Here is a 27,995-nt window from a genome sequence, read left to right as displayed (position 1 = left end):
AAAACTATGGAGTGAAGCCAGTGACTGAGAAAAAGAACCCAAGTGAAGAGCAACAAAAATGACCAAGTTAGACGAGAAGGAGCCCATGAAAGAGAAGGGGCAGGTTGACAAGGAGGACGAGCTCATTCATCAAGAAACTGAAAGGACAGGGCTTCTCTGGTGGCGCAGTGGTTGAGAGTCCGCCTGCCGGTGCAGGGGACACGGGTTCGTGCCCCGGTCCGGGAAGATCCCACATGCCGCGGAGCGGCTGGGCCCGTGAGCCATGGCCGCTGAGCCTGCGCGTCCGGAGCCTGTGCTCCACAACGGGAGAGGCCACACAGTGAGGGGCCCACGTACCGCAAAAAAAAAAAAAAGAAACTAAAAGGATGGGCCTTCAAGAAGGGAAACTATTTCAGTGTAGCCGTGGGAATGGCATCTAGAAAGCTCTGGTTTGAGGAGGGCGGTGGAGAAACGGAGATAACTCTATCAAGAAGAATGTCCCACAGACCCAGGGGGGTGGGTGGACTGAGGAGAGGGACCAGGAAGATGGTTCTGGAAGGAGTATGCCGCCTTACTTTTCCACTGGACAAGAGTTTTCAGCAGAGGAATATATTAAGGGCCTTCACGCAGCTGTGGAAGATCAGTCCTGACAAAGAATTGACCTCTGTGAATTGTTTAGTTCCAGGATGACATTCCTCAGCACACCAAAGATGAGATCTCTGTACTGACTTCATTTTCAGACAGGCTTTTTCACATTCTTGATAGGAGCGAGGGGACTGAGGGTGCTCTAGACAGATGAGATTATGAGCCCACCCAAGATGCTAAACCCAAACCACAGAGACTAAGAATGTTGGAGGGGGGCCCCCCCAAAGATGGTGGGAAATGACAAAAATTTTCACTTAGAAACGTAAGGTAGAAATCAGAGGGAAGTTTTCTTGCAATCCGCTACTTGCCATCCAATGTAGCAACTAGGAATCAGGAAGTCGAGTTTTATTTCTGTTTGGCAACTGTAATTCCATGGATAACCTTGGGAAAATGGCATCACACCTGTAGACCTAAGATTAGTCATCAGCAAAACCCAATGGGGATTGGATGAGGGCAGTGGTTCTCAAACTTCATCACGCACCACAATCACTGGAGTGTTTGTTCAAGTTCTGATTACAGGGTCCCAACCCTGGAGTGTCTGATTCAGTAGGTCGGCACAGGGTGAGGGCGTGTTCGGGTAGGTGAGTGAGAATTAGCATTTCCAAAAAGTCGCCAGGTGATGTGATGTGCTGGTCCAGGGACAACTCTTGACAACACTGGACTAGATAATTCTTACAACCCTTGTAACCACCCAATGCCACAAATCTATAACTTTACCTTCATGGATATAGCCTTAGTGCTTATGTCAGGGACGGAAAATAGGCTTGCCCTCCCACACCAAATCTAAACAATCCGAATGCAGCTCAGGTAAAAAAGAATGCTGGCACTGATTGGTGATGGTTCCTTTCACTGTGGATGGTGAATGTCAAGGCTCCCACATATCTTTTTAGCCCAAAGATAATTTTTCAAAGTGTAGTAGTTTGTTTTTATACTTAGAATAAAGATTTTTTTAAAATAAATTTATTTATTTAATTTATTTTTGGCTGTGTTGGGTCTTCATTGCTGCACGCGGGCTTTCTCCAGTTGCGGCGAGCAGGGCCTACTCTTCGTTGCAGTGCATGGGCTTCTCATGGCGGTGGCTTCTCTTGTTGCAGAGCACGGGTTCTAGGTGCGTGGACTTCAGTAACGGTGGCGCACAGGCTCAGCAGTTGTGGCTTGTGGGCTCTAGAGAACAGGCTCAGTAGTTGTGGCGCACGGGCTTAGTTGCCCCTAGGCATGTGGGATCTTCCTGGACCAGGGATCGAACCCATGTCCCCTGCATTGGCAGGCGGATTCTTAACCACTGCACCACCAGGGAAGTCCCAATAAACTTTTTATTGATATGTTAATATACATCCAGAGAACTACCCAAGCTGTAAGTGTGCAGCCAAGTGAGTTTTCAGAAAATGAAAACATTTAAGTAATCAAACGCAGATTAAGAAGAAGAATACTGCCAGTTACCCAGAGGCCTCTCCTTCCCCCTCCCAGTAGCTGACTCCCAAAGGTAGCTACTATCCTGACTTCCCACACGGTAGATTCGTTTTGCTAGAGTACAGTTTGATTTACCTACCCCCCATGTCCAGGTGTTCCCGAGTCAATCATTCTTTCCTGCATCACAGCACTTGGTGTACTATCTGCTTGTACTTTTTTCATCAAAGATCTAAACTATTAATGTTTGGAATTTAATAAATAAGATTATTCTTGGAAAATACCAAGGCTAAGAAATGCAGTAGCACATTGTCCTTGTGGAATTTAACTATGTGACAATTGTATCTCATAGAATACAGAATATGCAGCATCAAATAAGTGTCACAAAATAGCTACATTAAGAGAATCTCTCTAACTTTCCCTTAGAGCCCGTTTATTTTCTTAATTTGGCCATGTAGTTTCCAAACTTACCACATATTAGAAGCCTGTAAAAGAATTTGGTTGAGGGGCTAATTCACATTGCCGTATAGACTATATCAAGAAATAACAGTTGTCAGCCACGGAAGAAACACAAATAAGATAAAAATTTTACTATTGAAACTAGAGAGCACTATAATTGAGGTCGTTTCGCATAGAGCTTAATGTACCTGAGACCATTGTATACCATGGAGCAGATATGATGTACACAGCCATGATCCTGAGCTACCAAAAGCCTTAGTCACATTCAATAAGCATTATTGAAGACACCATGGAAATGTGTAAACAGTAGAGAGATTTTCATCTAAAACAGTAATAATGTGATATAGAAAATTTTACAGTTTAAGAGACAAATCCTTAGTCACTTGTATCACATAGGAATCCCAGAAATTATTATTTGGACTTCAGAGAAGTTTTACTATATAGTGAAAATAGCTTCCACATTGCCAAGACGGAGCTCTTTATATTTTATTTTTTTTGGCCACGTCATGTGGCACATGGGATCTTAGTTCCCCGACCGGGGATTGAACCCACGCCCCCTGCAGTGGAAACGCCGAGTCTGAACCACTGGACCAGCAGGGAATTCCCATGGCTGGAGCTCTTTAAAAGTCTGTCTAATAGATTCCCTGAAATGGAAGAACAATAAATGCCCTCAGCACCTCCAGCTGTTGAAATCTGTAACATTCCCTAAACTCAGCTTCCACTCCCAAACCCCACTCTTGGGGGTTCATTATTCATGTTCAGTATAAAAAAATCTTTTAAAAATATTGGTGATACTGGTAAATAAAAATAAGAAAATGCAAATTACACACAACCCTATACAGAAATAAGACCTTTTAAACCTGGGCATCTGGTCTTTTCACTTTATAGTACACAGTGCACACAGTGAACCTCAGCCATTTATAATGACTGCATAGTATTCCACTGTTTAGTTATATGATAATATATCAACCAATTCCCAATTGCTGAATGTTTAGATTGTTCTCAATTTTTTCAGTATTATGTAAATTCCTGACATGAATGTCCTTTTACTAAATTTTTGGCCACATGAACTACTGCCTTAGGATTAATTTCTAGAGGTGAAATGAATCTTGAAGATGCTCTACAGAAGGTTTTTTTGTTTTTTGTTTTTCATATTCATCAGCATTATATGAAAGGGTCTGCTTCTGAACCAAAATCAGCACTGGGTATTAAAAATAAGTTTTGATCTATTTGTAACCTCCCCACTATGCCTCCACCACACGGCCCCTTTTTGTTTTAATTTGCTTTGATCACTTTGACTACTACTGAGGTGGAACATTTTCCCATATGTTTATTAGACATTTTTTATTAGCTGTTTTTGTGTATCACTTGTTAATGTACTTCAACCATTTTTCAGTTGAGGTTTTTAAATTGCTTTATTTCTAATTTTGTAAGAGATTTCGATTACCTAAGGAAATTAACATTTGCCCACGTCACAAACATTTTTCCATAATTTGCATCTATGATGACTAATGTTTATTTTTGCTGTTCTTGTTTAAAGCAGTTTAAGACGTTTATATGATCAAGTCTGTTAAGTGGCCTTTGCTAGGGCTTAGAGTCTTTTCTTTCCCAAATGTTATATAAAATTCGTATTTCCTTCTAGACTTAGATTTTTTTTTAATTTAACATTTTTATCTATCAGAATTTACATTTGAAAAGGCATGGAGGAAGGGATTTCACTTAATTTTTTTCTCGGTATTTTGATTTGTCTTAATCCCAGTTATTGAAGAATGCCTCCTGAAATGCATTTTAGCAGATGGATAAATCAGTGATGAGGAAATATTAAAGAGAGTGATGGCAGAGCCAGTTATCCTTTAATACTTTCTGTGAAAAGTTTGAGCTAGTTTTTGATAAGTATGGGTAACATGAATTGGCAACGGCTGGAAGAGGAGATTCACTTTAATTCAACAACTATTTATTCAACTTTTCACGCACCAGAATTCCAGGCAGGCATAGGTGGTGGGACCAGCTGGTCAGGCCCCCAGGACAGGACAAATATTAGCTAGGTGTTCCTTCCATACCACATAGGAGAAAATGAAAAATGAGGGGTGTTGGCCAGACACAGGGCAATCGTTGTTGCGCACAAAAGCTGGACTGAAGACTTTGAAAAATATCTTTCACCGCTAAGGAACTCTAAAAAGGCAGTCATAAACATGATTTCTCCTGCTTCAATAATACTAGAGTGGAGTTTAGGAATTTCAAGATGTTTGATGGAGAGTATTAACAATGTGAAAAAAATTAAATGGTTAAGCTAATGCCAGCTCAGCTGAAATGTCATTAATTGAGAGGAGTAATCCCTGATGCCTTAATCCAGAGACTCATTAAGGATTTGGAAGAAATTATGAATAACTTGTTCCATTAACTGGATGAGGTTTTAATTAAGATATTCTTAGAAAAAGAAGAGGACAGGGCAACGTTAAAGTGGATTTTCAGACTTTGGAAGGGGGAACTCAGTTTTGAACGAGATCTAGAGAAGAGAAGACCTGACTCAGAAGTTAAGACAGACATAAAGCCTGAGAACACTCTGAAATATTTTTCTCTGGTCAGAGCACAGTATTGTTGAGTACTTTGGTACAAAGTTCTATTTCTTGATTATTCTTGTGTTTTCTTTTTCCTATAGATACTCACATTTCTTTATATTTGTAAAAAATTGAGTGTCTTAATTACAACACCTTCCATAAGAAAGTTAGCTAAATATAATAATTCAAAGTATAATAGACACATAGAGAAAATAACCAACTATGAGCATAAACTAATATTCAATATTTAAGAGCAACCATTAGTGGCTCTACTCTGCTCATCCAAGTTTATTTACCAGCGCTGCCCAAAACTACCCCCCCTTTCCTGCACCACTTGCCTAATTTCCTCCCTGATCACAGATGAATTATAAAATTCCCCTCTCTCCATTCCCATTCCCCCGGTACCTCAGCTTATAATGTTGCCAATCCCCCTACCCTTTTACCTCTTAACAATCCTCTCCATCTTTTATGATTAGTATGATGTCACGTTGCTAGACCAAACCTTACTTCCTCTGTGAAGATTTTCTCCAGATTTTCTAATTCTTTTTTTTTTTTTTTTTTTTTTTGCGGTACGCAGGCCTCTCACTGCTGTGGCCTCTCCCCTTGCGGAGCACAGGCTCCGGACACGCAGGCTCAGCGGCCATGGCTCATGAGCCCAGCCGCTCCGTGGCATGTGGGATCCTCCCGCACCGGGGCACGAACCTGTGTCCCCTGCATCGGCAGGTGGATCCCCAATCACTGCGCCACCAGGGAAGCCCCAGATTTTCTAACTCCTGATGAACGTTTCTTCCCCTAAAAACATGGTTTCTTCTAGACCACTGAATTTTAGATCTAAAAGAGAACTTGGGAATGGTATTGATCAGTAGGTCTCAATATTAGCATGCTTCAGAATCTACAGGAAAGTTTAAAAAAAATACTGAACCCCTCTACAGAGTTTCTGATTTCCATAGGCCTGGGGTAGTAAGGTCTGAGAATCTGCATTTCTACCAAGTTCACAGATAATGCTGACATTGCTGATATGCTCCTTTTTGAGAATCACTACTATAGCATACATTATGTTTTGCTTTTTTTTAGATTCCACATATAAGAGAGAACATACAGATACAGGATTCGCCTTTTTCTGTCTGACTTGTTTCACTTAGCATAACGCCCTCGAGGTTTATCCATGCTGCTGCAGATGAAAAGATTTCCCTCTTTTTATGGCTGAATAATATTCCATTGTGGTGTGTGTACGTATATATATGGAATCAATTTTATATATATATATATATATATATACACACACACACACATACACACCACAATTTATCCATTTATTCGTTGATGGACACTTGGGTTATTTCTGTATCTTGGCTATTGTAAATAGTACTGTAATGGACATGGGGGTAAATATACCATTTTGAATTAGTGTATATCTATCTATCTATCTATCTAGTTGATATACATATATATAGTATGCGTACGTGTATATGTGTGTGTGTTGTATGCATATATACAGATATATAAAAATTGATCCCAATTCCAATTCCAAATGATTTTATCTCAATAGTTTTCACATTTCCATCTTCTTTCCATCTCCAGAGCTGCCACTTCAGTTTGGAACCTCATCAGTTCTCTCCCAAAAGACAGAACATTTTTTAAAATTGTTCTTCCTGCTTTGCTCTAGGCTTGCTTTGATTCTTCTAAAGGTTCCATATTGTCTTCCTAAAAGTCAAATCTGTCTTGTAATATACACCATTTCCTTTTGTCTTAATTTAAATAAATATTTTTCATGATAAGTTGAAAAAATAAAAATTTACTTGAGCTTATTGGAAAATTTCAAAAACATGAAGAAGAAAATAAAAATCAACCAGAGAGAACCACAATTCACATTTTGGTGTTTTTCCTTTTCACCTTTTACTGAGATATAACTCACATACCATATAATTCACTCATTTAAAGGGTACATTTAATGGGTTTTAGTATATTCACAGAGTTGTGTAATCATCACCACAATCTAATTTTAGAACATTTTTATCACCCCCTCCCCCAGAATCCCATACCCATTACCAGTCACTCCTCATTAATCACTTCCTCCACTCGCTCCAGAGCTGTAGGTAACTACTAATCTACATTCTGTCTGGATAGATCTGCCAATTCTGGATGCTTTATATGAATGGAATCATATAATATGTGATCCTTTGTGACTGGCTTCTTTCACTTCACATAATGTTTTCAAGACTTATCCACGCTGTAGTATCTATCAGTACTTCATTCCTTTTTATTGCTGAATAATGTTCCATTGCATGGCTACCCCATTTTTTTTTTCCATTTATCAGTTGCTGGCCATTTGAGCTCTTCCCACTTTTGATGATTATGAATCATCTTGCTATGAACATTCATGTACACATTTTTTTCCAAAGTGGCTGTATCATTTATATTCCTCCCAGCAATGTATGACAGTCCCAATTTCTCCACTCCTTGCCAACCCTAGTTATTGTCTTTTTTTTTAGTTATATCCATATTTATTGGTGTGAAGCAGTATCTCATTGTGGTTTTGCTTTGCATTTCCGTAATGACTATTGATACTGAGGATCTTTTCTTGTGCTTATTGGCCATTTGTATACCCTTTTGCAGAATTGTCTATTCAAATCCTTTGCCAATTTTTTATTGGGTAATTTGTCTTATTATTATTGACTTGTAACACACATATATATTCTGGATACAATTCCCTTATCTGATATATCATTTGCAAATACTCTTTTCCCATTCAGTAAGTTGTGTTTTCACTTTATTGATAGAATCCTATGAAGCATGAAAGTTTTAAATTTTGATAAAGTCCGATTTGTCTTTTTTCTTTTCTTTTCTTGTGGGTACTTTTTGTATCGTAGCAAAAAAAAAAAACAAAAAACCTTGTGTAATCCAAGGTCATGAAAATTCACTCCTATCTTTTTTGGGGGGTGTCTGTGATTCACTTTGAGTTAATTTTTGTGTATAGTGTGAGGTAGGGGTCCAACTTCAATCTTTTGCATGAAGATACCCACTTGTTCCAGCATCATCTGTTGAAGACTACTCTTTCCCCATTAAATGGTATTGCTTCCCTGTTTGAAATCAATTGACCATTAACATATAGATTTCTTTCTGGGCGCTTAATTTTACTCCACTGATCCATATATCTATACTATGCTGGTATAATATTGTCTTGATTATTGTAGCTTTGAAATAAGTTTTAAATTGTGAAATGTGAGTCATCCAACTTTATTCTTCTTTTTCAAGATTGTTTAGGCTATCTTAGGTCCCTTGCATTTTCACATGAATTTCAGGATCTGCTTGTCAATTTTTGGGGAAAAAAAAAATGGAACTGGGATTTTGATAGGGACTGAACTGAATCTGTAGACCTGTTTGGGGAATTCTGTCATCATATTAACTTATTGACATATTCTGTCATCATATTAACATATGTCATCATATTAACATCTCAGATTAACATGAGATATCTTCCCATTTACCTAGATATTTAGGTTCTTGCAAAAATATTTTATAGTTTTTGTTATACAAGCTTGTACTTCTTTTGTTAAATTTATCTCTAGGTATTTTATTCTTTTTGATAATATTTTAAATGAAATTAATTTTTCATTGCTAGTATATTGAAATATAATTAATTTTTGTACATTAATCTTGTATCTTACAACCTTGCTGAACTCATTTATTAGTTCTAGTAGTTTTTAAAACTGGATTCCTTAGGATTATTTATATACTAGATCAGGTCAACTGAAAACAGATAGTTTTACTGTTTTTCCCATCTGATGACTTCTTTCTTGATTAATTGCTCTGGCTACAATCTCTAGTACAATATCGAATAGAGGTGGTAAGAATAGACATCCTTGTCTTGCTCCTGGTCTTATGGGAAAAGCATTCAGTCTTTCACCATTAGGTATAAAGTTAGTTGCCTGTTTTGTAGATGCCCTGTATCAGGTTGAGGAAATTTCTATTCCTAGTTTGGTCAGTCAATAACCATCTCCTTTTAAAATCCTTCAGTAGATCCCTATTTCCTATCAGATCAAGTTCATGCTCCACAGCCTGTGACTGCAGATCCTCCTGGAGCTTCCCCTGCTTACTTCTCCAGCCACATCTCTGGATACTCCCTCTGCACCTCCTTTTCCAACCTCATCTCCAAAATGTTGAGCTCTACCTATTGTAAACTGTATGTAGTTCCTAACATTCCATGTTACCTCATGTCTCTTTGTTTTATCTTCTGCCTTATCCCTACTCTTTAGTTCCTAATTATACTTCAAGACACAGCTCAAGTGCCACTACTTTCAAAAAGATATCAATTAACTAGATCTGGTTTAGGTGCCTTCCTCTGTATTCTTACAACACACTGCACATATTCCTATGCTAGAGTTCACATACTATTCTGCATTGTTGATTTAAGTTTCTGCCTCTCCAAGGAGGATAAATTTCTTATCGTCAGGGGCCATATCTTAACCATCTTTCATCCTCAGTGCCTGGAACTCACTCAGTAATTTGATGGACAGATGAATGGATGGATGTTGAGATTTATGTCACTTTTTAATACTGAGCATACATATATGAATAAAAAGACTCACACAATCCTAAAGTTCTTAGCAGCCATAAAAAGCAAGAGACCTTAAAGGTAAATGGAGTTGTTCCAGGGACCATGTAATATAAATGCAGGAAAATATGGATGGCAAATAAATAGACAAGTCAAGCAAAAAAACCAAAAAGCGTTGAGTTTACAGACCTTGTCTCAATTACTGGAAACAATGGTCTCTAGGAAACACCTTCCTAGGGACGCTGATGCCCCATTTCTCCCACTGCTCGACAACAATATCCACCACTAGTTATTATACATTCAATTCAACTCAAAAAATACAGTAGCCTATATCAATATATCAATCTACCATGTTCATGCACAAAAGAAGTAAGAGCTGTAGCCTCTGACTGTAATAAAAGCAGGTTTCACCAAATGGTGAACGCTCACACACAAGATTCAGTGAGACATTAGAGCAGTCAATAATTAAATGTCAAGATGGGTAGTGCAGACAACAGCATTTCAGTGGAGAGAGACTCGTTCACTCACGATTATTGATTGTGCACTAGCAGTATGCTAGGTACTGGGTTGGATGTTGAATATATAATGTTGAATAATTCAGAATCTGTGTGTTCAAGGAATTTATAGTCTAGTGAGGAAGTAATGCAAATTAACATATAACTTATATTTATTCATTCAGCAAATACCATCACAGATACTATCCTAGGGGTGCTCATGATACAGCAATGAATTAAAAAGACCAAACTCTCCGTCCAGATACAGCAAACGTTCTAGTTGGGAGAGGAGGACAATAAGTGGGTAGATAAATTATATAGTATGATAAAAAAAATAAATACTATGGAGAAAACAGATTAGAGTGATTGAGACTGCTGGGGCATAGATGAGATGGGGTGCAATTTAGAGCCCTTGTGATTGGCCTCATCAAGAAGGTGACACTGGAGCTAAGACTTGAAGGAGGTGAGGCTGTTAACCATACAGCTACTGAGGGAAGGATGCTCCAGGCAGAGGGAGCGGGCAAGCCAGCGCCCTGAGGTGAGAGTGCCTGCGGTATTCACAGAACAGCAAAAAAGCTCTAGTTCTGAGGTTAAGTGACTAAGAGCAGCTGTAGGAGATGAGGTCAGAGAGGTTGGGTGCCCTATGGGCCTTGGAAGGACTAGTCTTAGTAAAATGAGGAACAACTGGAGGTCTTTGAGCAGAAGAGTGATGCAATCAAATATTTAAACAGATCACTCTGGCTGCTTGTGAAGAATAGACTGACAACACAAGAGCACATGCAGGGAAACAGGTTGGGAGATGACTGGCAACATTTAGGCTTGAGGTTATTCTAGTGGCTGAGACAAGAGTGAAAACAACAGAGGTGGTGGGAAGATAACCAGACTCTGGATATATTTTAAGTTAGAGCCACCAGAATTGGATGTATGAGTTTTGAAACAGAGAGGATTCGAAGATGAATTCAGGGTTTTGGTGAGGGCTAACACCTAGGAGAATGGAGGGGAGGGCAACGCCTTCAGGTGAATCCGATCGGGGATGGGGTCGGGGAGCTCAGAAGTTCAGTTTTGTACACTGGAAGCTTGAAACCTTCCAAGTGGAGATTCATGTTGGCAGCTGGATATGTAAGTACCAAAGCAGAGATGAGCAGAGGATTCTATGGGAACGTGTAGGAAGGGCACCCATATGAGGCTTCCCGAGGAAATGACAAACACTGCCTCCCGAAAGGGGGCTGGTGTGATCCAGAAGGCTTCAGCGAGTGAAACGGGCATCGAACAATAGGAAAAAAATGGCTACAGAGAGAGTAGGAAGAGAATTCCAGACATAGGAAATATCTAAGCAAGATCCTTGGAACAGGAAAAAGCATGGTGAGTTTGTGAGAGTAAGCAGAGCCCTGCCTGGGGTGAGGAGTTCTTACTGGAAACACTGGAGCATAAACATGGACCAGATTTGGGGGCGCCTTGAAGACTAGGCTCCTTGTCCTGAAAATCAGCCCTGGCCCACTGATCAGCTTCGGGTTCCCTCTCCAACCAGTGTTCACATTTCCATCTCAGCACCGGCCCAGGGTATCCTAAGAGTCTGTTTACTTTTCTCTTGGCCTCCCTAGATTGTAGTTCCTTGAGAGCAAAGACCTTATATGTTGATTTTTATCTACCACAATGATTCATTAGTGGAATTTTAATGTTTTTTCAAAGAGTGAATTGTATTTGATACACACACCTCCTTATCATATTTTCATTTCAATGCCTAGGGGGGATTTTAATTAAAAGAGAAATCCTTGTCTTTATTGAATAGGTGAAAGGTCCATTACAATTAGACTACCTTGTAAGAGGCAGCAGACGAGAAAGATTTCAGAAAACAGGATTTTTCAAAACAGCAACTATCAACTGGAAACTTGAAGCAAAGAACACAGGTCAGGTTGTTATGAATTAATTAAAGAGAGGGAAACGGTGGTGGATTTGCAGGAAGGGCATTTGTCTACGCTACTTGCATACCTTATAAGGATGAAAGAACTAACGCGCTAACTGTACCTGATAACGAGAACTTTGGCATCTGGTACTCATCCCTTCAGAGACCTGTCAGAAGGGCCCTGGGCTCAGCCTGCCCAAAAGAGACCCGGACAGCTATCTTTTGCAGGGCAGGAGATTCAATGTCAAGTTCAATCTCCAGCCCTGGCGAAAAGAGTAGGATGCACTATCATGTGTGCCTTAAACCAGCCAGTTACCACGATCTAGGGGTTGGCCACCGGGACCCAATCGCGGCTCTGCTCAACACGCGCTAAGGGGAAATGGCTGCTGCTTGAGCCGCCAACTGGGTATGCTGGAATGTCACAAAGAACTCTCCAGGGGCAGGGAACAGAAGCACTAATTCATCTAAAAATATTACCGTGTTAATTACTGTCCTAGCCCTGCTTCTAGCCCTGACTCTTCTGACTTAAAAATACTATCACTTGTTATCCTTGAAATGACAGGATTGCTTTGTTCATTTAGGAGAAAGTGTCTGCTGAAGCCCCAAATCTGAATACCCGTGGTTTGCCTTTCAGTTGTTCTTTCACCGAAAAAGGGTGTTCCATGTAAAAAGAAGCCAGTTCACAAATCAAACGATGACACAGGGCATTTCTTCAAGACAACCATTATGCCTCAGTGCCCAGCAGAAGTACTGCACCTGTACTGCCCATTTCTCACACGGAACATTAAAACCATTTGTATTCAAGGGTCGAGACTTCATAAAGTTACTGGTTTTTACTACTTTACCAAGGATACCCTTAAGTGGAACTGACACACATTTTTCTCCTGGGGCTGGCAATGTGGAAGACCATGAGTTCTAGTACAATTTGGTGCCACTCTCTTGATTCCTGTTGCATCATTGGTGCAAACAGCAACAGAGTGAAAGAGGCAAATAATCTTAATACGATTATGAAAATAATTTTGAACTTGTGGTCCCCCTAAAAGGGTCTCAAGGATCCCTGCAGCACGGCAGACCACAATTTAAGAACTACTGCTGTCTACAAATCCTTGAAATTCTTGGGTCAAAGGCTATAAATATTTCAAGGTGCCCGGTACATATTAGAAATTGCCTTTCAGACATGATCCACCAATTGGCATTTCCCTCTGTAAGGTATGGAAGTCCATTTTATCAGATTAACCCTCTATGGAATTAAAGCTCCTATGTCCTCTTTACAGGTAAGATAAAGAGTCCAAATTTTAACTCATAGCTCTGTGTGTCTGAGGGGAAAGAGTAATTTCTCTTCAATTTCTGTTACTTCTCCCAACTCAGCTATCTCAACCATGGAATACATTGCTCACGTGAACTCCAAACCATCTTCCAAAACAATATGTTACAACAGATCCATGAGTTTAGAGAAGAAAATAATGATAAAAAAATAAGTGCATGGCCCATTACTTTCCCTTCTCTGTGCTCCAAGAAAACGCTTTTTTTCAGTAATTCACTACACAGAGACTAGTCATCAGTTGTGTTTCAGCTCCTTTGATCTGAAATGTGATTTTTAGGCATGTGTTCATTAAAATAAAATTGAAGGCTAAAAGAGTTAACATATAATCCTCAGAATGGAAGAGAACCTAAGATAGCTCCTAATTAACTGACTGATTACATGCAGTTTGACATATAATTCTCTCCAGATAAGATCATCTTAATCAAAAATTCTCCAAAAGACAAGATTCTGTAGTTTCAAGGATTTTACAGTATATTGAACATCATTATTACTTGTGATAAATTTAATAAAATAAGATTTATCCTGGACCCAGATCAAAAGGATTTGGTTTCCCAAGGTTCCGCGTCACAATGTACACTGCATCACACAAAACAGCCCACAAGAGTTGTGCCTCAAAGGCTCAGTGGTTGGCAGAAAACTCCAGAGAACATTTAATTGGTTCCCAACATATGAAGAATACCCATAACTATGTCTAGACACCCAATACATGTTTGTGTTCCTTTCCAAAACCTGGCTCACTATCTGTAATTTTAGCTCATTAGAAAAGGACATATGTTGCAGAAGGAAAATACTTTTTCAAAAAAAGGATTTAAACCTCATTAAAAAGCACAGATATTATTTGTATTTTTAAATGTAACTAGGTATGTCTCCAGGACTATTAATATTATAAATGTAGCCTTGTGGTTAGGATTTACTAAACCAACACATCAGTTAACTCTAGTTGTTTATACAATTTAAAAATCTATCTTCACACTGATAAAAATGGCATTTGAAATTGGAATAAAGCACCTAAAGAAATATTGTATTGTCGATGACAAAGAATTCTGTGCAACTGATTTTTAAATCAGTTATTGGAGGAAAACTAAATTCAGTTCAGCACAAGTTCCATTGATTCTCAAGAAAAATTATGTGTATAACAAATAACTCTTCTGAAAGTCAAATAAGCCTTTTAAGTTAAATCAGCTTTTCAGTGCACTTTGGGCCTTCTTAACCGATACTAAAATTATAGAAGAAAGCTGGTTTTTTAAATCAGAATTTCTGAGATATCAGTAATTGTCCTAAGTGTGATAAAAACAGTGATGACTAAACAAGTAAGGGTCAACCTAGAGTATTTTCTTTGCCCGATTGAGTGTTTTAAAAGGTCATGCCCATGTCTCAGAAGAGTTTACTTGAATTTATTCATTCACTGAATAAGAATTTGCTAATTTCATCTGCTAGGTTTTATGTATAAAACCCAATTAGACGTGGACTCTAATCCTTCATTTATTCATTCACCAAATATTTATGGAGGTCTTATTATGTGTCAGACCCCATTCTAAGCACAAGAATATGTGGGAGGGCAAGACAGATCAGGCCCCTTCTCTTCTGGAATCTGCAGTCTATTGGGTGGTGGGGAGAAGAGGGTTAATAAATGATAAAAAAGTAAACAAGTGAGTAAAAAAGACCATTTCAGGCAGTGATTAGTGCTATCAAGAAGGTAAAACCAGAGGACGCGATAGAATAATGGTTGGTGCGGGAGGGCTGAGGAGCTTTGCACCTAAATGACACAGAGAAGAAAGTCATTCAAAGATCTGGGACAGCAATTTCCAGGCAGAGGACACAGCAAGTGCAAAGGCCTTTAGGAGAGTTTAAAAAAATCGGATCGGGAAGACAGGCAAGTGGAAGCTTTCTCCTTCCTGCAACTCCGCACCTCACCTCCTCCAGGTGCGCCCCACGCCATGTCAGAACCTGACTCTCATCTCTAGACCTAGAAATCGACCCACCAGACCAGGACACTGTCAGGGTTTCGTACACCTACAGCAAGTCACAGACTTTCTTTATCTACATAGATGCATTGAGGAATTGTTATAGTTTGCATGGAAGCGTTATAAAATCACACTATATATAAACCACTGTTTATAACTGAGGAAAAGCAGCTCAGGCACGTAAGTGCAAATACCTGGGATCCTGGAGCTATTCATCTCAATGAGAGACACTGCCTTTACTTCAGTCACCCTTGGGCTGAAACATGACTGCTGTAGATCTACTTGGGTGTCGTTAGCAGGTTGAGAGCAGTGACCTATAGAGGAAAACAGTGCATTAAGAAAAGCTGACGCCTCAGAGACAGATATCTAGAGTTATTGGCAAACGGCGGTCTCCAGATTGTTGACAGAACACCTCAAATCCTCAGGCCACTCATCAGCACAGTTATTTATCTTCTTCTCCAAGTCAAAGGAAGAAACATGTCAGGCTTAAAAGCCCTAACGGGAACAGAAAACAAAAGAGGAGACAGAGTAATTTGTAAGAAGCAGTTTTGAGTTTTGTTTTGGTTTTCATTAAGAGGACTGTTTCAGTGATACTATCAAAATCAGACATATTTCAATATGACTGACACATAATATATATGTTTTGAATAGGCAATCCATTCACACTGCATATAAATCAAACAATATAAAGGGGTATTCATCAAATGTTTCTACTTCATTCCTATCCTTCATTTCCACAAGGGTAACTTCTTTTCTTAGTTCCTTGTGTCTTTGTTTTTTGTGTAACAGAAATAGAAGTATATATTCTTATTTTCCCCTTTTTATTCAAATATTCCATACTCTGTACAGTATTACCCATCTTGCCTTATTATTTAAACAATATGTCTTGAGGATTTCAACATATCATTTCATAGAAAGGACATCTTTCCATATCAGCACATAGAAAACTTTCTTTTTATTTGCTTTTTACATGTTCAGAGTATTCTATTATATGGATGTACCACAGTTTGCTAAACACAGTTCTTTATTAGTGGATATTTGGTTTAATTCCAATCTTTTGCTATTACAACCAATGCAGCAAGGAACAAGTTTGTACATACAGTATTCTGCACATGTACAATTATATCTGCAAGATAAATTCCCAGAAGTAGGAGTTTTGTATAAATTAAAAATTATCCACTTGTAATTTGGGTAAATATTCAGAAATATCCCTCCATGGGGGATGCACTGCAATATCCACTATCATCAGTCATTATGAGAACACCTATTATCCAAGGCCTTGCCAAGGCCAGAATGTATTTTCAACCTTTTGGATTTTTGACAGACTGACAGAATGAAAAATGTTGTCTCAGTGAAATATTAGTTTGCGTTCTCTATGACTGAGGTGGAGCATCTTTTCATATGTTTAAGTGGAATTTGTCTTTCCTTTCCTGTTAATTTTCTGTTCATAGCCTTTTCCCTTTTCCTCTATTATGTTGTTGGTTTTATCAATTTACATTAGGGAGATTAGCTCTTTGTCATATGAATTGCAAATATTTCCCATAGTTTTCTTTCAGTTATCTTTTAATTTTACTTGCAGGATTTTTTGCTTTGTTTTGGTTTTGCTAGATAAGAGCATTTTTAAAATTATAGTGTTTATCAGTTTTGTGTGGTTTCTGGATTTTCTCCTAAAATTTCATGGCTTATTTTGCATTTACATTTTTGCAGCTTATCCTACTGCACAGTGTGGGTTTCTGCTGTTGTTTTCCTAGAAGGCTGTCTGGTTCCAACACAATTTATGGACACATTTATTTCCACCCTTCTGATTATACTTGCCACTTCATCATACGCCATATATACTTGGGTCTCTTCATGCATAAATACCACACCGCTTTAACTACTGAGGCTTAAAAATGTTTTAATATCCAGTAGATTTAGCTCCTTTGAGAAATTCTACTCGATATAAACGTATCGGCTATGAAAAGAAATAGATCTGATCCTCCGAAGCTGACTGTAGGATTTCTTGGTTCAGAAGCCACGTGGCCTCCCCGAGAGCCGCCTCCTTCACTCTGCTTCTACTCTGCACACCTGCGCCACCTCTCCCCATCAGATTTACCCTTAAACCCATCAGATTTACCCTTAAAGCTGCTGTTTGTGGGCACAAAGAACTGTTTTCTCCTCCGTTCTCTGTGCTTTTATTTGTAAGATGGTAAATGCAGTGATTTTGAAAGCTTTCAGATGTGCGAGGACTTACACCTGCCCTCCAGGCTGTTGGATCTAGATCCTAAAAGTTGTTCTGGGGAGCAGATAATCATTAACTTTTTATAGATGGATTAGAGAAATGTAGGCCTCCAAGAATATATTTTGGAGATAGAGACATACATCAAGCGGGTCAGGCAGAAAGGAAAACGGGGGCGGGGCGGAGGAAGAGAAAAGAAAATGAATTGGGAAAAAAAGTGCTTTTCAGGCTCCAGAGCTTGCTGGACTTGGAATCCCAGAGCAGCGCCACCCAGTGACCGCCGTGTCCCAACCTGACACCTGCAGAGACAGGAGGGAACGGGCCGCCTCTCCGCCCTTCCGGAGCCGGGGAGTCAGAGACAGAGACACAGACGGAGACAGAGAGGTCGAACCTCAAAGAAGCACACTTAACAGTTCTCACCGGTCCCGGGGCAGCTCCAGGGCCTCGGGGGCCGCTTTTCGCCGGAAGCCACGGAGGGAGCAGCGCCCGCGTCCCGCGCGCGCAGGGGGCGGGGCCGAGGAGGGCGGGGCGCAGGCGCGGTCCGGGTGGGAAGGCGGTGCCCCCGGGGCCCACCCCCCGCGCCCTCCCGCCGCTCTGCCGCCCAGGGGCCGCCCCACGCGCGCGCGCACACACACACACACACACACACACACACACTCACACACACACTCACACTCCTCTCACACATCCCTTCACACCCTCACACACTTCACACCCCTCTCACACCCTCACACTCCCGTGTGCGAGGGGGAGACCCTCGCACAGACACCCCGTCATACACTCACACGCTGCCCCTCACACACTAGCACCGCCTTCACACACTCACACGCACTCACACACTCACCCCTTCACAGAGTCGCCCCCTCGCGCACTCACTCTCACTCATCACTCCTTCAGTGTCCTCGTTCTCACTCGCTCTCATCCACTCTCCCTTTCTCTTCCAAGTCTTTCCCACTTTGCTCAGAATGATAGCCCTTTGGGGGGAGGAATGAGAAGAAGCCTGCCTGACCCCAGGGCTGAGCGCAGCTCTGTCCGGGCTCTGTCCTTATCCAAGAAAAACAGAGCCACGTGTTTCCGTGCACCTCAGCCAACATTGTGGGCCCCGAAGGAAGCAGCTGTGCGTCCAGGAAGGCTCAGCCCCCGAAGGGCCCTCACTGTGCATCACCCGCTCCCACCCTTGTTAGCAAAGGGGACACGGCGTTCTCTGTGGCTCATACCACACTGGGTCCTGGGGGTACAAGCAGGGAAAGACAAAGTGCTACCCTCAGAGAAAGTGATGGTTTGGTGGAGATGGGAATAGGTAAACCAGTAATTAAGGCAAAACACATGTTTCAAATTATCTCTAATTTTAAAATCGTATTTAAAGAGCACACACATACTATGAGACGTGCCATGAGAGCCGTGGAAATACTGTGAAGATTTAGAAAAGCAAACGACCACACGTGCTGGGGGTCTCAGTGGAGGTTTTGTGATAAGGAGGATTGACGGGGACTTGGTGAATCAGGAGGAATTTTCACGGAAGCCCTGAGCTGGCATCTGCCTGGGGTTGTAAGAATGAATTACTGGTGGGGATGGTGCTGAGAGGCGATCGTGGTATCGTGAGGAGTGGAACTTACTTGTGCAAAGCCCAAGTGTCCTCAGGGATAGTGGTGTCCCAATTCCTCCAGCACCGCCAGGCTGCGTGGCTCCGGGGCCAGCCGAACCCTTTGCGCGAGGAACCCTGGGGCCAGTGTGGCCAAGACTGGGCCACACAAAAGGGGGTGCAGAACTAAGGCTCAGACCTGGGTTTGAGTTATTGTTCAGAGGGCCTTGAATGTCATTGAAGGAGTTAAGACCTAGTTTAGGAAGTTTGAAATTTCCCTAGGCTTTTCTAGACCTTTCTGTCAGAATTATATATAGTCTCTAAATTGCAACTCTTTATTCTCCTTTAATTGTACCTTTTTTTATTCCCCACTAATAACAGATACCTATTACTTCCTCTTTGGTTTTTGCCCTTCTGATTTACATTCAGAAGTTTTTGTGTATTTTTGGAATTAATATTTTGGTTTAGTTTGTGTGTAAATAAGGCCCTGATGCTTCAAGGCTATGACAAACAATTTTGCCATTTTGCTGTGGCCCTTGAATTCGGGGTACTGCAAGTCTGGCAGTGTGGCGTGTTACTTAACCATGAGCAGGCTGGCTGAGCCCAGGGTCGACTTCTCAACCCCTTTGAGTTCTGTTTGAAACTCCTGGTCAGATTTATTTTGTGGGGCAAATTACATGCTACAGCAACATTCACAAAATGCAAAGGATATACAGTTAACCCTTGAACAGCACAGGTTTGAATTACAAGGGACCACTTATTCTCGGCTTTTTTTCAATAGTAAATACTAAACTGCTACAGGACTGGAGTTGGTTGAACCCCCGAATTCGGAACTGCCCATCTGGACGAACCTCGGATATGGAGGGCGAACTACAAATTATACCAGATTTTCTACTGCGTGGAAGGTTGACGCCCCTAACCCTCGCGATGTTGAAGGGTCAACTGTACTCCATTAATATTGCAATAGAATTGCTTTTGGCTACTCATAGCTAATATGTCTCCTTGATCACAAATACATACTTTGAGGGATTAATGATGCCAGTAATGTAATTGCCATTCTGAACATGGAACTTACTGGAAACTTAATTTCTAATTTTGAATAACTGATTAGTAACTTAACCCTGGGGGGACCTAGTCAATCAGCAAACACTGAGCATTCTGTGCTAGGCCACCAGAAAATAATAATAATATAACATAATGTAAATTTGCTCCGCGGCATGTGGGAGTTTCCCGGACCAGGGATCAAACCGTGTTCCCTGCATTGGCAGGCGGATTCCTAACCCCTGCGCCACCAGGGAAGTCCCTCCTAGGAGATTCTTAATTGTCTTTCAAATGGTAATGGCTAAGTCATTCCACGGTGTAGACCTCTATTCAAAGTCATCAGAATGATCAGTTGCTCATCAGGAATGTCTGGACCCCTGTGCACAGGAAGGCAGAGCTGCTGGAACGCCAGCAGAGCTACAGAATTCCAGGAACTGGAGGACTCAGCTCTCACAGAGCCGTCCGTGGCTGCCAGTACACGGTCCATGCTGTTTGCTCTCCAGATAAGCAAAGCGTTTCCAACAAGTGGCCACCAATCTTCATCCTCAAAGTGATGAAGCACACGAATTGTCATTAAGAAGGGGACAGACTAGCAGCCCCAAGATGGTGCACAAGATGATCCACCTGCTCAGCCATAAAAAGAAACAAAATTGAGTTATTTGTAGTGAGGTGGATGGACCTAGAGTCTGTCATACGGAGTGAAGTCAGTCAGAAAGAGAAAAACAAATACCGTATGCTAACACATATATACGGAATGTAAAAAAAAAAAAAAAAAAAAAAAAGGTTCTGAAGAACCTTGGGGCAGGACAGGACAGGAATAAAGACGCAGACGTAGAGAATGGACTTGAGGACACGGGGAGGGGGAAGGATAAGCTGGGACGAAGTGAGAGAGTGGCATGGACATATACACACTACCAAATGTAAAATAGATAGCTAGTGGGAAGCAGCCGCATAGCCCAGGGAGATCAGCTTGGTGCTTTGTGACCACCTAGAGGAGTGGGACAGAGAGGGTGGGAGGGAGACGCAAGAGGGAGGAGATATGGGGATATATGTATATGTATAGCTGATTCACTTTGTTATAAAGCAGAAACCAACACACCATTGTAAAGCAATTACACTCCAATAAAGATGTTAAAAAAAAAAAAAGATGATCCACTGATGTATAGGAAGAAAAATTTCTATTTTCTAACTTCGTAGATTTTATCCACGCATTCAATTTATACATAAGTATACATTATCAAAAAGTTTGGAGACCCCTGAGCTAGACCCCGACAAGTACAAAAAAGCCTGGTCAATCCCTTAACCTACTTCCTTGTGCCAGAGACTGGCTACTCTGCCCTGAGAGACATTTGATGACAGCTGGGAGCTCTTAGAGGGTCTCTGGACTTGGTAGAAGAAAAGTAAAAGAAGTTATGAAGAGCTTGGTGCATTCAACGTGGAGTCCGACATCACATCCAGAACCAACTGGCCTTCTGTTTATCCTTTCAGTCAAAACGTCTTATCCCTCAGTACATAGAGTTTTACTTCGCTTCGGTACACTGCCCGCAATCCTAACAAGTTGTGATGTGTTTGTTCTATGGAAAGGAAACAGCTGCTTGGGACAGAAATCTCACTGTCCTCTCAACCAGAAGGTTTGGAATGGAGCCTGGCTCTGTTTCTGGCCTTATCACTTGAGGAAAACCCTTGCTTTCCCCACATTCAATTTCTTCTCCCATAAAAATGAGGTATTGCTAATCTCAACTTCATAGGATTATTTTTGTGTTTTTTTAAGCGTAAAATTTTTACCTGATATCTCCCAAACTACAGAAGCACTGCATGCTTAGTTTACATAACGAAACAAGTGCTAACAAAACGGTATGAAGACAAAGCTGATTTTCTCCCTTTCCCCCTCATGCCCTCCCTCCTGATACAGGCAAAACACGCAGCCCCAGTGTACACCCTTCCACCTCTTTCTCCTTGCTCATACGAACATAAATAAATAAAGAGGAATTTTTTGTATTAAAATTTATGATATATACATTATTCTGCAACAAGCTTTTTTCCTACTCTATACATTGTTTTCAGAAGCAAATGAAATCAGATTCCTAAAAGAGCTTGGTAAACTGCAGTCGCCACTCAGCTTCCTCTTTCTAACACCAATGAGAGGTAAACTGAGTGAAAGAATAGGTGAGTTTACTGAACACAAATGCAGTCAGTAATTTTGCTGCACAGAATCCAGAGTTGTCCCATCTGTCCAGCCTCGGCAGAAAGTGCCTCAGTGGAAGCAGTAGGAGGCCCCAAGGCTGGGGAAGAGGGGCCCCAGGACTACCTGATCCATGGCTGCCCCCAGCACGAGGCACCCTGCAGGTGACTGACCAATAAGAGTGGGATGACAATGTAGGAAGAATTGATGAATAGACTAATGAATTTAAAAAGGAACAAATGAAGGTACAAACAAGACTACAAATGGGACCATTACTTTAAGAAGTGTTTTCGTGAAAATATGGAAGGAAATAATGAGGGAAAATAGGGAATTTTCTCTAAGAGATCTGAGGATACCTCTGAATAAGCAATGGAAAAAAATTGGCTGACTCATTGAAGGCTGGTGGCCTCCGGGGACCTGTAATTGTTTCACCAGCCAAGGGAACTCCAAAGCTGAGCTGGAAATCAGGCTTCTCTTTTACCTTCTTACGTTAATCTAGAAACAGCAAATGCTGGAGAGGGTGTGGAGAAAAGGGAACACTCTTGCACTGCTGGTGGGAATGTGAATTGGTACAGCCACTATGGAGAACAGTATGGAGGTTCCTTAAAAAACTACAAATAGAACTACCATATGACCCAGCAATCCCACTACTGGGCATATACCCTGAGAAAACCATAATTCAAAAAGAGTCATGTACCAAAATGTTCATTGCAGCTCTATTTACAATAGCCAGGACATGGAAGCAATCTAACTGTCCATCAACAGATGAATGGATAAAGAAGATGTGGCACATATATACAATGGAATATTAATTACTCAGCCATAAAAAGAAACGAAATTGAGTTATTTGTAGTAGGTGGATGGACCTAGAGTCTGTCATACAGAGTGAAGTAAGTCAGAAAGAGAAAGACAAATACCGTATGCTAACACATATATATGGAATCTAAGGGGAAAAAAAAAAGGTCATGAAGAACCTAGGGGTAAGACAGGAATAAAGACACAGAACTACTAGAGAATGGACTTGAGGACACGGGGAAGGGGAAGGGGAAGCTGTGACAAAGTGAGAGTGGCATGGACATATATACACTACCAAATGTAAAATAGCTAGCTAGTGGGAAGCAGCTGCATAGCACAGGGAGATCAGCTTGGTGCTTTGTGACCACCTAGAGGGGTGAGCTAGGGAGGGTGGGAGGGAGACGCAAGAGGGAGGAGATATGGGGATGTATGTATATGTATAGCTGATTCACTTTGTTATACAGCAGAAACTAACACACCATTGTAAAGCAATTATACTCCAATAAAGATGTTAACAACAAAAAAGTGCACCTCAAAGCATTACCAGAATGAGCAAAATGTGCCCTGCATTGTGTGGTCCCTCCTCCACCGGCCCCGCCCTGCAGATGAGACCACCTCCCACGGGTCCCCTCCCTGGTACCTCCTCTCCTAGGCTGTGGCATCAGGGCCAGGCGTTTATTTCTCTATTAACTACTGTCACCCCAAAACTCATATGAGTAAGTGTCAAACTGCTGTTAACTTGTGCCGAGTTACAGCTCTTTATTATGTAGTAGTACTAAAAATTAAAATATTCTTCAAGTCAGGCCATTTAGAAATTTTTCTAATTCGCAGAACACGTTAAACTAATGATGCTAATTAGCTTACTCAAAACAAAGTCATCATGACTTTTACATCTTTTCTAGGGCAGGACCAGCATAGATAATATTCTATAGGGATTTCTCCCTGCAAGGGACACAGGCTTTCCTTTCTCACCTAATTATAAGTATCTTCCAAAATGCAATCTGTGTGGCGTTATATAATTGTGCTTAAAAACGTTTTTCAGTAAGGGGAATGTGTCCTAAATCTAACCAAATATATATCAAAATATAAATGTTCAATTATTAAACGGGAAAATTTACTGTGCTCCACGTTCTACAAGACGGGCATATGTGTACTGCCCACACGGATTTTATAAAGATTCTAAGTGTACTGTGAAGTCTGTTTATTGGCCACCAAACACATACACACAAGCAAAACCTAATATTTAATGATACAACGAGTAACAGCCATTTTCTTAGCCTGATTCAGATTAATGGAATATGTTTTCTTTTTTTTAAAGAACGATTTTCTTATATAAGTTCTCTGAAAACACTATTCAGGGAGATTTCATCTGTGCCTCCTTGTCCTCTTGCCTCTTGATAGAATTATTACCTAACAGCTAGTAGAGGCATCCAAATACATGTGCTGACTAAACAACTACGTTTTTCAAATATTACCAGCAATGTTCCCTTTCCACTACCTAAGAGGAAACCATGTTTGACCAAAGTGTCTCTCAGGAGAGCGGACTGAACTAAGACGGAAGTGTAATTTGAGCAATACCAAAGGATTAGAATGGTTAATTTGCAAATATGACAACATTGATTTTCTGTATGTAGCAAAGGCGTCTCATTTACAAATCAGAAGTAATCTGCAGAGACTTGGAAACATTCAGCAATGATTTATAAGATTATTACGCGAGACTCCAGAACACAGAACGTCTCTGTCTATACTCAGACACATAGGCACACAGACACACACCACATAAAGCCATCCGGCATTATACACAGATATACCTGTTGAATTCTGTATCACAATGGAGAGGACTAATTAGCAAATTTGTAAATGAGCTCCTGTTTTTTTCCCCAAAGTTGTCAGACGTAATAATTAATCTGTTTTCCTAAACTGTCTGCCATTATTATCTACACGAGTGCCTCTCAGTGAACACGGGGACTTCACGAAGGTTTTACTCTTCCTGCAGAGCCAAGACTCCAGGGCACCAAGGGTTGTGGGCAAAGCACAGAGGTTCCCCTGACCAATGGCTGCGTTGGGCAGAGAGTACCTCACAAAAGACTCCCTCCTCATTTGTTCGTTCTATATCACCAGCAGCAAATAACCATAGACATGAATGTACAGACACCAAAGTGGCTTGGACTAACCTCTAAAGTAAGATAATTAGCAGATAATTCATTTGTTCTCCCGCAGCAGCAGAAGCTTTGTTAATCAGGCAGTAGGTTCCATAGATTTGCCTTTAATTACTTACAAAAAGGCACATGTTCTCCTACATCCACGAATAGTCCAATATCACAAGTATTAGACAATATGTATAAAATTGCTGCAGTTCTTTGTTTTCTTGGATCCTTCCCCTATCAAACTGTGTCTCTCTCAAGGGAGGCTACCCAGTCACTTTATCACTGTGTCTCTAATACCTCCACCCAGACACGGTGGGTCTTGTTAGATTATTGATGGCAAAGAGCTGGAAGCACATATGAGTTACTCTGGAAGATTCGTGTGTTTTCTTTTTCAATGGGAACTGTTCACATAAAGGAAATGCACAGGGAATGTATCCTGAAGATTAAATCCCTACATTTTATGCAGTGGAAATGCACTTGCTATGAGCTCCTTATCCACGTGTATATGAAGAATATCGTTTAAAAATGACTACTTGCATCTTGGCAAGGGGCTCCAGTAGTTTTTGATCATCCTTGTGCAGCTGGTTCAACGCCTCAAATGTCCAGTTGAGCCTGCACGTAGCAGCAGCGGTTACATTAACCTAGGTGTGAGACCTAGCTCTTAATGCCCAGCTACACAGTCTGCCTGTGGTCAGCTGGGATTCCCCTTCCAGAAAGCAGTCTTGGTTATAAAATGGTGTTAACATTTCAGAAGGACTGAAGGGTTTAGATGAACACCTCAAACCTCATTCTTATAATTTCCCCCCAGTTATGACAGCAGTTACAACAAGTTAGTGAGCAGAGACTGGCCATGCCTCTCTCTTCACCCCTTTTCATTACATTCTTTGTTGCCTTCAAAAGGCTGACCTTTCTTTAACTGAGTTCTTTGCTGTTCATCCTCAGGGAAGAGAAAGCTACATTGGGAGGGGGTGATATATTTTTATTTCACCCAATATATCCAAAAGAGTGTGATTTCAACATAAAATACAAATTTTAATCTATTAAAGAGATGGTTTAGATGTTTAGTACTAAGTCTTCAAAATTTGGTGGGTATTTTGTACTGACACCACATCCCAACTTGGATAAGACACATTTCAATTGTTCAATAACCACGTGTGTCTAGAGGCACTGGACTGCCTATCAGCTATAGTTCATTGAAGCTTGCACTGGATGCCAGGTAGATAGAGAACTGATGGTAGTTCTGGGCCATAAATGTTAGAGGAAAGTCACTATAGCTAGGAAAGAACGTCCATTTTTCCGTTTGCATCAGGATTTGTGGTCAAGATGAACACAGTTCTGTTACAGCTGTGTAACTCTCTTCCAATTTTCGTCTGAGAGAGCCCCAGGTCTTGCTGTAGAGGAAACAGATCTATACAGCCCGGGATGTAGTGTATACACAAGGTATTAGAGAATTTCAAACCTTTCTGTTGCTCACTGATTCAGCCAGTGATGAGACAGCTCTTCAGAATCCTAGAAGAATACTGCTACTCAGTTTTCTTTAAAAATGTTCATTGGATGAGAGACCAAATGAACCAATAACCCAACTACCCATTCTCTGATACACAGAATATTTGCAGCTCTCAGCTAATAAGTTCCTGCTCATTTACATGCTGGTCTTCAGTTTAAAGTGCTTTCATATTTCATCAGAATAATTTTTTCTCTCTCATAAGGTCATAATTTTCATGGGATTATAAGTCTCCTTATGTTCAAGAATAAAACTAATTGATTACACTATGCACAATAAGCTGTATTTGGATTCTCGAGTTATAATGTATTTCATCAAGACTGAATCTCAACTATGATTAAAAAACCCAGCTGTATTGAAATATAATTCACGTACCACAAAATTAACCCCTTTTAAGTGCCCAATTCAGTGAGTTGTAGTTTATTCACAGAGCTGTCCAACCATCACCACTGTTTAATTTGAGAACATTTTCATCACCCTACATAGAAACTCTGTACCTAATGGCACTCACTACTCAGTACCCCTGCCCCCAAACCCCATGTGGCTTCATTTCAATTGGAAAAGTCACCTCAAAGGCTGAGTTGAATGTTTTTGTGATTAGAATAGACAGTGGACTTTTTTGGTGTGGTGGTTTCTCTTATTCATTTGTTCTATACATATTTATTGAATACTGTCTGGGGTGTAAAAGAGGGAAGAGAGTCGACAGTTCTGCGTGTGAGATGTGGTTCTTCTCTGAGATAAACTCGGAGTACACAGACTAGCTCTCTTTTCTGTGCTTGATGGATGAAAGAGCTGATACAACTCCATTTTGCATGAAGCTAGAGTTTTAAGCTGGTAGAGCACCATCATTTGGTATCTCTGGCCCTAAACAGCTGTGAATACATTTTCACAAGTTTATTTAGAGTTAGAACCTGGCTCCAAACAGGAGACCACAGGATGTAAGTGAAGAGTTTTGACTTGCTTCCATCTCACACTTGGCCTCGATTCTATTCTATTTCAGTGGGAAACCAACCAGGGTATAGCCCATGAACACCAATCCATCATTTCCTACACTCATCATCCCGACACACACGCCCTCTTCCTGGGGGTCCGTAGTGCCACCTTAATATACTCAAAACATTCTTATGGGCATTAATTTCTGTTGCATGAATTCTCTGATGTAGGAAAGGCTTACCTGACAGTCAATTCCCACAATACCTAGCCACTTCTAGCTCATGATTTTATTGCTTCCTTGTATG

General features: G+C 40.7%; 2 protein-coding genes across 6 annotated transcripts in view; one reads left to right on the top strand and one right to left on the bottom strand.

Moving 5' to 3' along the window:
- ASPH (aspartate beta-hydroxylase) overlaps nucleotides 1-27,995 on the bottom strand; it is a 414,018-nt gene that overhangs the window by 137,360 nt on the left and 248,663 nt on the right. For all 5 annotated transcript variants that reach the window (XR_013824500.1, XR_013824501.1, XR_013824502.1 and 2 more), the window contains exon 26: nucleotides 15,483-15,602. The gene's annotated coding sequence lies outside the window, so the exon portion shown is untranslated. The remainder of the gene's footprint in view (nucleotides 1-15,482; nucleotides 15,603-27,995) is intronic.
- The window catches only part of CLVS1 (clavesin 1), a 133,055-nt gene that overhangs the window by 65,509 nt on the left and 39,551 nt on the right, over nucleotides 1-27,995 (top strand). The gene's annotated exons all lie outside the window — the stretch shown is intronic.

Source organism: Stenella coeruleoalba (genome assembly GCF_951394435.1).
Source record: "Stenella coeruleoalba genome assembly, chromosome: 17".
Classification (NCBI taxonomy): Eukaryota; Metazoa; Chordata; class Mammalia; order Artiodactyla; family Delphinidae; genus Stenella; species Stenella coeruleoalba.
The sequence above is the reverse complement of the archived record's forward strand: the minus strand, read 5'-3'. Positions and strand labels throughout refer to the sequence as shown.